General features: G+C 39.3%; 1 long non-coding RNA gene across 1 annotated transcript; it reads left to right on the top strand.

The window, feature by feature from the left end:
- The first annotated feature begins 566 nt into the window (after positions 1-566).
- LOC133648036 (uncharacterized) lies at positions 567-1,799 on the top strand. The gene is made up of 4 exons (XR_009825823.1): positions 567-663; positions 756-833; positions 970-1,124; positions 1,721-1,799. It is a non-coding gene; the product is annotated as an uncharacterized LOC133648036 (long non-coding RNA).
- The last annotated feature ends 6,514 nt before the right edge of the window (positions 1,800-8,313 follow it).

Raw genomic sequence — 8,313 nt, 5'->3', positions numbered from 1 at the left:
TCCTGCTGTTTATTGATTTTATATTTTTGGCGGTAGTCCAACAGCATGCCTTTCTGTCGGGTCCTCTTTCCGCCTCCCGAACCGCTTATACCACCACAAAGATTGGCTATTCGGGTCCAGCCCTAGTAGACTCATGTTTATAATATATAATATGATCTGTGGCAAATATCAGTAATATCTGCTCATAAACAGTTGTTGACATGCTGTTTTAAATTCAGAAAGTATGCTATTGGTTTCAGTTTTGTGGTTACTGTGGGGGAGCTGGATTTTTTTTTTTTTAAACAAGTATTCCAATGAGAAAAAATTGCAATTTGCAATTCGGTTTCAAAAAAATTTGAAACCGAATTGCAAAATTGCAGCAACAAGCACACCCTCTTCAGGACCTGAAAATATATCAATTGTAACTTAAACCTGTAAGGTGGGATTCGTAATTTTGGAGCAAGGTTAATTTACTTTACACCATCCGTGGTCATTTTAATGTCAAAAATATTTTAGGGGAACTTTCTGTGTCATCAGTGTTCTTCATATAAACATTTGCTTTCATTTCTCATATTGCAACACATGGTATTTTAATGACATGTCCTAATATCATTTCTCAACATATTTCACAGAATATTGAAGGACGTTGACTCTCAGGAGTTTGGTCTCAACAGCTTACGCAAGGTAAGATCAAATTAGTGCTGTTGAAGGTTTAAATTGAATTTTTTAATGACACCAATATGGTTTAGTTATGAGATGTTGAATTTATTTTACAGGTGCCTCAACATGAGATGGAGGTGTATGATGTGTAGTTTTGAATCAGACAAGCCAATAGGATTGTTAAAACACTATAGGTATGTATGCTCATTTTGAAGGCAGACGTTTGTGTTGATGCTCAATAGTATTATATTATACTGGGGAGACTACAGTATTAATTGTTCTAGCAAGGTGCGTGTCTTGATCAAGTTGTGTTTTTATCTTCTGTTTCAGATCAAAGAGGAGTTCAGAAGGATAACAACAGTTCATCTGGAGCAAACCTTTTTGTCAAAACTGGACACACACACTCCCAAACTCCTGGAGATATTTAGGACTAAGGGCGGGGTTGCAGGCACGAAATCAGACCGATGCTGGATTGACTTGGCCAGGTAAAGTTACAGGGACATTAATGTCATTTGTGTCAGTCATCTTGTGTTGGGCTCATACACACTGAGCTAGCTATTACCATCTCTCTCTATCTATCTCTCTATCCATCTCTATCTCTCGCGCTCTCTCTATCTCTCTACCTCTCTATATCTCTCGCTTTCTCTCTGTCTATCTCTCTCTATCGCGTGGCGAAGTTGGTAGAGTGGCCGTGCCAGCAATCGGAGGGTTGCTGGTTACTGGGGTTCAATCCCCACCTTCTACCATCCTAGTCACGTCCGTTGTGTCCTTGGGCAAGACACTTCACCCTTGCTCCTGATGGCTGCTGGTTAGCGCCTTGCGTGGCAGCTCCCGCCATCAGTGTGTGAATGGGTGAATGTGGAAATACTGTCAAAGCGCTTTGAGTACCTTGAAGGTAGAAAAGCGCTATACAAGTATAACCCATTTATCATTTCTCTCTCTCTCTCTCTCTCTCTCTCTCAAATTAAATAAATAAATTAATATAATTTAATTACATTGCCTTTTACATGGCATAGTGAACTTTGTGTATCTGTTTGCATATACATGTTCTTTGCAATAAATTTGCTTCTCTGTTTTATAGCAACATGTTGAAGGCATCATACGTTGCCTAATGGAGTTCCTTGGAGAGTCGGGAGAGGAGCTGATCAAAGACTGCCAGGTACATTTTGAAAATTTGGGATTTTCTGATGATTATTCTCACCATAGTAAATGTATCTCTTCTCCAACCTGATACTATAACCTCTGTTCTTTGTGTATTAATGTATTTACATAAATGTCACATGTGCCACTATATATGAGGAAAAACATTTGTATTCAGATTAACAAAAATTAGGCCATTAACTTAAATTGGCAATTAATTGCAATGTGTCCCAATTTTTCAACTGGTTCTGAATCTGAAATGTTTGAAAAGCAAATGTTTTGAAAGTATGAAAAATGGTATTTAAAACAAACTTCTGGATTTTTTAGACAATCTTGTTGAAAAAAATGATGGTTGCCTCAGTGACCCAAGTGTACACTGACAAATTAAAGTGCAAACCTGGGTTAACTCAGAGTAAGATCAAATAAAATAAAATCAATAGGTACCTAAATACTTCCCCAGCATTTAACCAATGCCGGGGTCTCTGTATGTATAGGTTATATGAACTGGCTGTTTTAACATCATGAATCACCTCTTGGGAACTTAAAGGCCTACTGAAATGATTTTTTTTTATTTAAACGGGGATAGCAGATCCATTCTATGTGTCATACTTGATCATTTTGCGATATTGCCATATTTTTGCTGAAAGGATTTAGTATAGAGCAACGTCGATAAAGTTCGCAACTTTTGGTCTCTGATAAAAAAAAACCTTGCCCCTACCGGAAGTAGCGTGACGTAGTCAATTGTTCACTCCCTCATATTTTCCTATTGTTTTCAACGCAGCTAGAGCGATTTGGACCATTACCCCATTAAATTGAGCGAGGATGAAAGATTCGTGGACGAGGAACGTTAGAGTGACGGACTAGAATGCAGTGAAATACATATTTTTTTCGCTCTGACCGTAACTTAGGTACAAGCTGGCTCATTGGATTCCACACTCTCTCCTTTTTCTATTGTGGATCACGGATTTGTATTTTAAACCACCTGGGATACTATATCCTCTTGAAAATGAGAGTCGAGAACGCGAAATGGACATTCAGTGCCTTTTATCTCCACGACAATACATCGGCGAAATGCTTTAGCTACGAGCTAACGTGATAGCGTCGTGCTTTAACTGCATATAGAAACAAAAAAAATAAACCCCTGACTGGAAGGATAGATAGAAAATCAACAATACTATTAAACCGTGGACATGTAAATACACGGTTAATGCTTTCCAGGCTGGCGAAGGTTAACAATGTTGTGCTAACGACGCCATTGAAGCTAACTTAGCAACTTAGCAACCGGACCGCACAGAGCTATGCTAAAAACATTAGCTCTCCACCTACGCCAGCCAGCCCTCATCTGCTCATCAACACCCGTGCTCACCTGCGTTCCAGCGATCGGCAGAAGGACGAAGGACTTCACCCGATGCGTTTGGCGGCCCGGAGACGTAGGAAGTCAAGGTGAGGTCGCCGGCTAGCGCGTCTGCTCTCCAACAAAGTCCTCCTGGTTGTGTTGCTGTAGTCCGCTGCTAATACACAGATCCCACCTACAAATTTCTTCTTTGCAGCCTTCATTGTTCATTAAACAAATTGCAAAAGATGTCCAGAATACTGTGGAATTATGAAATGAAAACAGAGCTTTTGTATAGGATTCTACGGGGTACCATAACTTCCGTTAAACTGACTACGTCACACGCATACGTCATCATACCGCGACGTTTCAGCCGGATATTTCCCGGGAAATTTTAAATGTCACTTTATAAGTTAACCCGGCCGTATTGGCATGTGTTGCAATGTTAAGATTTCATCATTGATATATAAACTATCAGACTGCGTGGTCGGTAGTAGTGGCTTTCAGTAGGCCTTTAAGAGAAAAAATGTGTATAATATTGACTCCTGAGCACAGAATCACGTGTTTTTCACAGGATGTAGGTGAAGAAGACTCTGTTCATCATGTCCTCAAGATCCTCGTCATCAGTGGAAATGCAGCACAGAAAGGCCACAATCCTGCCCATGTGTCAGTCACCGTCGAAGGAAAAGAGGTTCTGGATGACTGCAAAACCGTGGCAAAGGCTTGCTTTTTGCTCATGGGCTTAATCTACGCCATGAACTTGAGTTACCCACTGAAACTGAAATACACATTTGAAGTGTTTCAGAAGCTGTTTTTAGAGCTGGATGTTCTGAAAATGTCGCCCAAGGCACGGTCTTTGCCAAATAAACTTCTACTGTGAGTTTTTTTCACAGTGTACATATGCTGTTCTAGCATATAGCTGTTCTTTGGTGTTGAAGCAGTACATGACGCTTGTCAATGGAACTTCTTGAAAGATTTTGCTGCTGTGCTTAAAAGTTACAATTCAGGACATTTTATTGGATCTTTTACCTGTAATTGTTCGCATTATTGTGAATGTTCTAAAACAAAAAAATCACTGTTTTATAATGTTTTGTCTGGTAATGCTGCTGGAAAATGTAATAAAGGTGCTCTTGTTTGAAAGTATGTTATCATTTCATATTTGTAGATGTGTTAAGATAATTTAATTTAATTAACAGTAGGCCATGTTAAAAATACAACACATTCATATTACAATAGTGGTGTAGGTGGTAGCTTAAATATTATGTAAATATTACTTAAATATTGCTCCGAATAAAGTAAAGAAAAACTAGTTAAATTATCCTGAAAATCAAGCATTTTTATAAGGGTTTTGTAAGTAGATACAAAGGCAGTTTTGAGTAAAATTTACTATCAAAGAGTGAGTACATTTTGTCTCTAAGAAAGAAAATCTCGAGTAATGTTTACTTGAGTGTTTTTGATAAAAAATAATTCTTGTTGGCAAGTAAACTTTACTTGACTATTTCCTAAGTAAAAGTTACAAAGAATTTCTGTGTGGAAATTGTTACCTAGCTTATTTTAAGTAAATGGCACTCCAAATTTTTTCCAGTGTACGTTCCCATCCTCACCTATGGTCATGAGCTTTGGGTTATGAACGAAAGGACAAGATCACGGGTACAAGCGGCCGAAATAAGTTTCCTCCGCCGGGTGGCGGAGCTCTCCCTTAGAGATAGGGTGAGAAGCTCTGTTATCCGGGAGGAGCTCAAACTAAAGCCGCTGCTCCTCCACATCGAGAGGAGCCAGATGAGGTGGTTCGGACAGCTGGTCAGGATGCCACCCGAACGTCTCCCTTGGGAGGTGTTTTGGGCACGTCCGACCGGCAGGAGGCCATGGGGAAGACCCAGGATACGTTGGGAAGACTACGTAGGCCTGGGAACGCCTCGGGATCCCCCGGGAGGATCTGGACCAAGTGGCTGGGGAGAGGGAAGTCTGGGCTTCCCTGCTTAGATTGCTGCCCCCGCGACCCGACCTCGGATAAGCGGAAGAAGATGGATGGATGGATGGTACCCATCCCTAATCGTGCCCCTCTCCCTCCTTAGCCTATTCCATCAACTAAAGCTCCCCCAGCACATAGCTGTTATTCGAAACAGCGTCAATGCTGTTGTCTAGGATGTCAAGGGCCTCTGCGCTGATAAACATCATATCAAGCAGAGGCCTAATGAAGAAGTATTATCTTCTAAAATCAGAAATACTGTCAAAGCACACTGTTTTCACGAGTCTGATTAGAAAAAACGGATGCACACAGTGTCCAGTTAAACGCTAGATAATATCAACCGTGCAGTACTCAGTGCCAGATCTTTAAGTAAAAAATCATTTTTGAATAATAGTTTCACGTCCTTTTACAATCTCGATTTTATGTTTACCCCAACTGAGACGTGGCTGGACAAAAAAAAAACGCAAATGCAGTCCTGATTGAATCTAGTACACCTCACTTCAACTTTAGATCTGAGACATGACCAAACCAGGAGAGTGGTTGGTTGGTTCCATATTCACGGACAATCTACTCACCCATAAATTGTCACTTGAGATTATTTCATTATATGAGTATGCGTCATTTGCAATGGAGATGAAACAATGTTCCATACTTTATATCACTATTTACAAACCACCGCGATGATAAGTTTAAACTCTGGTCAATACAAGGGCCTTGAATGTGCATGTGGATGTAGCCAACAACAGGCACACTAAATAAATTACTGCTGTCTTTGAAATGTTTGGTCTAACTCAGCATACAACCAAGTCTACCCACAGCACTCTTGATTTGATCATAACTATGGGTCTTGCTATTCTTCTGCTTGTCTGTTAGACTCAACCAGCACTTAGGTCTGGGTTCTGTTGAATCCTTACACATCAAGTGTTGTATATGATTAGGATACCATTGCTCCTGTCAAGGTTAGAATGGTTAAAAGTAGGCAAGAGGCATCATGGAGAGATGAAGAGTCTGTCCAGGCACAGGAAAGGGAATACTGCAGAGTCTACAAAAATGGTGCATGTCAAAGCTCCAAATTCATTATGGGATTTACAAGAAAAGGCAAGTGTGTTCGACCAGGGTTTACGTGGAACAAGGAAAAAGTATTCTTCTAAAATCAACACAAACTGTAGTACCAACTTTCGTTTTCTGTTTGCTACAGGTCAACAGATTGGCAAACTCTTCAGTTTCACTTCTTTAAAACTCAGTTTGCCATCTAAGTGCAATGAGTTTGCAGTATTCTTTAGTAATATAATTAGAGGTATTCAAAATGCAATAATTCCTACAAAGAAATAGATACTCTGAAGTCAGCTGGACAACAAAAGCTGGCACGTTTCACTCCTGTGACTGACAAAACGGTCAAAGACATGATCCACAGTCTGAGTCCATTAACATGCTGCCTTAAGGAGTTACCCACTAGATTTCTAAAGTCTGTGCTCAGCAGTTTGTTGCCACAATTTGCTCATGTAGTTAGCATCTCTCTTCAGGCTGGAACATTTCCAAAGCCCTTAAAAACTGCTGTCATTAATCCCTTCTAAGTAAGAATAGTCTTGATGCCACAGTACTGAACAATTGTTGGCCCATATCAAACCTGACATTTTGGGGCAAAGTTCGAGAAAAAGTACTATACCAACAGCTTAGTGACTTTCTCCTGTATAACAATGTATTTGATACTTTCCAATCAGGCTTTACCCCACCACAGCACCGAAACAGCTCTGACCAAAGTGTCAAATGATATCCGACTGAACACAGAAGCTGGAAAATCCTCAATCTTAGTTCTGCTGGAACTGAGCGCTGCATTTGCAGTGTTTCCCACACATTCATTTATTTGTGGCGGCCTGCCACGAAAGAATTACGTCCGCCACAAATTATAAAAAAATAAAAAATGTGATTTTCTTTTTTTTTCTTTTTTTTCTCCTGTCCCGCTTCTCAGGCAAATCATATAGTTGATGTAGATGCCCATAAAGGCTGTTCAGATTTACTTTACAAAAGAGAAGTGTAGGATACTTCTCTTGTTGCCTTATTTGTATTTGACCACTACTGTTTTCTGTTTATTTGTTACTGACTGTGGCAGGACACCTCTGCCTCTGTTTCACTTTATGTTGCTGGTAAATAATATGGTTGTAGTAGTAGGCTAAAGTTCAATTATTTAGTATGCACTAATTAAAGGGGCAGAGCTTTAAGAGACATTTTAGCTTTTATATTTTATAAGATATATTTTTTGTAAGAACCACGATTAATAATTATATTTTAGTGAATAACTTATTGTTCAAATCTGTATATAAATATGTACACAAAGTGTTGTAATTATATTGTAAAATGGATGGATGGATGGACGTTTAAAACAAAACTGTTATTATTAATTAGTAAGTATACATTTTTTGAGCCTTTTTAGAGAAAATCATATCATTGTAGTAAATTATGCAAAATACTCGATGAGGTCATGGTGACCACGCTCATAGCCACGCCCCCACCGCCACAGGTATCTTGGCAGTTTATGGGAAACACTGATTTGACACAGTGGATCATGTTTTCTTAATAGAATAGCTGGTTCTTCTCTTAACTGGTTCAAGTCCCATCTCTTTCTTGTTCTTTGTTGGAATTGGTAACAGTGTCTCGGACCAAATAGCCATAACTCGTGGGGTTACTTGTCTGTCAATTCGGGGACCCCTATTGTTCAACTTGTGCATGCTGCCACTGGTCCAGCTAGTACGCAGCAAACATTTGTCCTATCACAACTATGCAGATAACACTCAGAACAACTTGTGCAGGATTTAGGCAATGTTAGATAACAATATTCACAATTGGGACATCTTTACCGTGACCTGTATGTACTCATTTGTTTTGCCAGCTATTTAGACATGAATATGTGTTAAGATATTTGCAGATAATAAATCTATATTGTTATGCCAGCTATACACTGACTGCTCCAAAAAGTATGCAAGTGTCTCTTTAGAAAATTGCTCAAATGTTAGCTTTGTACTCACTTTTGTTAGATACAGAACTACGAAGCTCCTACTATAATTATCAACCTGCTTTTATCAATACTAATAAAGTACGGAGACATTTCAGTCATCTACTATTTTTATCAGACAAAGCGTCTTGGTAAACGTAATGGTATCAGTTTATTTCGATCATGCATACAGTTCAAATGTGGTACCTCACATATTTCCAGGTCCTCATTACAACATGTCTG

This window comes from Entelurus aequoreus, linkage group LG04, assembly GCF_033978785.1.
Source record: "Entelurus aequoreus isolate RoL-2023_Sb linkage group LG04, RoL_Eaeq_v1.1, whole genome shotgun sequence".
NCBI classification, from domain to species: Eukaryota; Metazoa; Chordata; class Actinopteri; order Syngnathiformes; family Syngnathidae; genus Entelurus; species Entelurus aequoreus.
The sequence above is the reverse complement of the archived record's forward strand: the minus strand, read 5'-3'. Positions and strand labels throughout refer to the sequence as shown.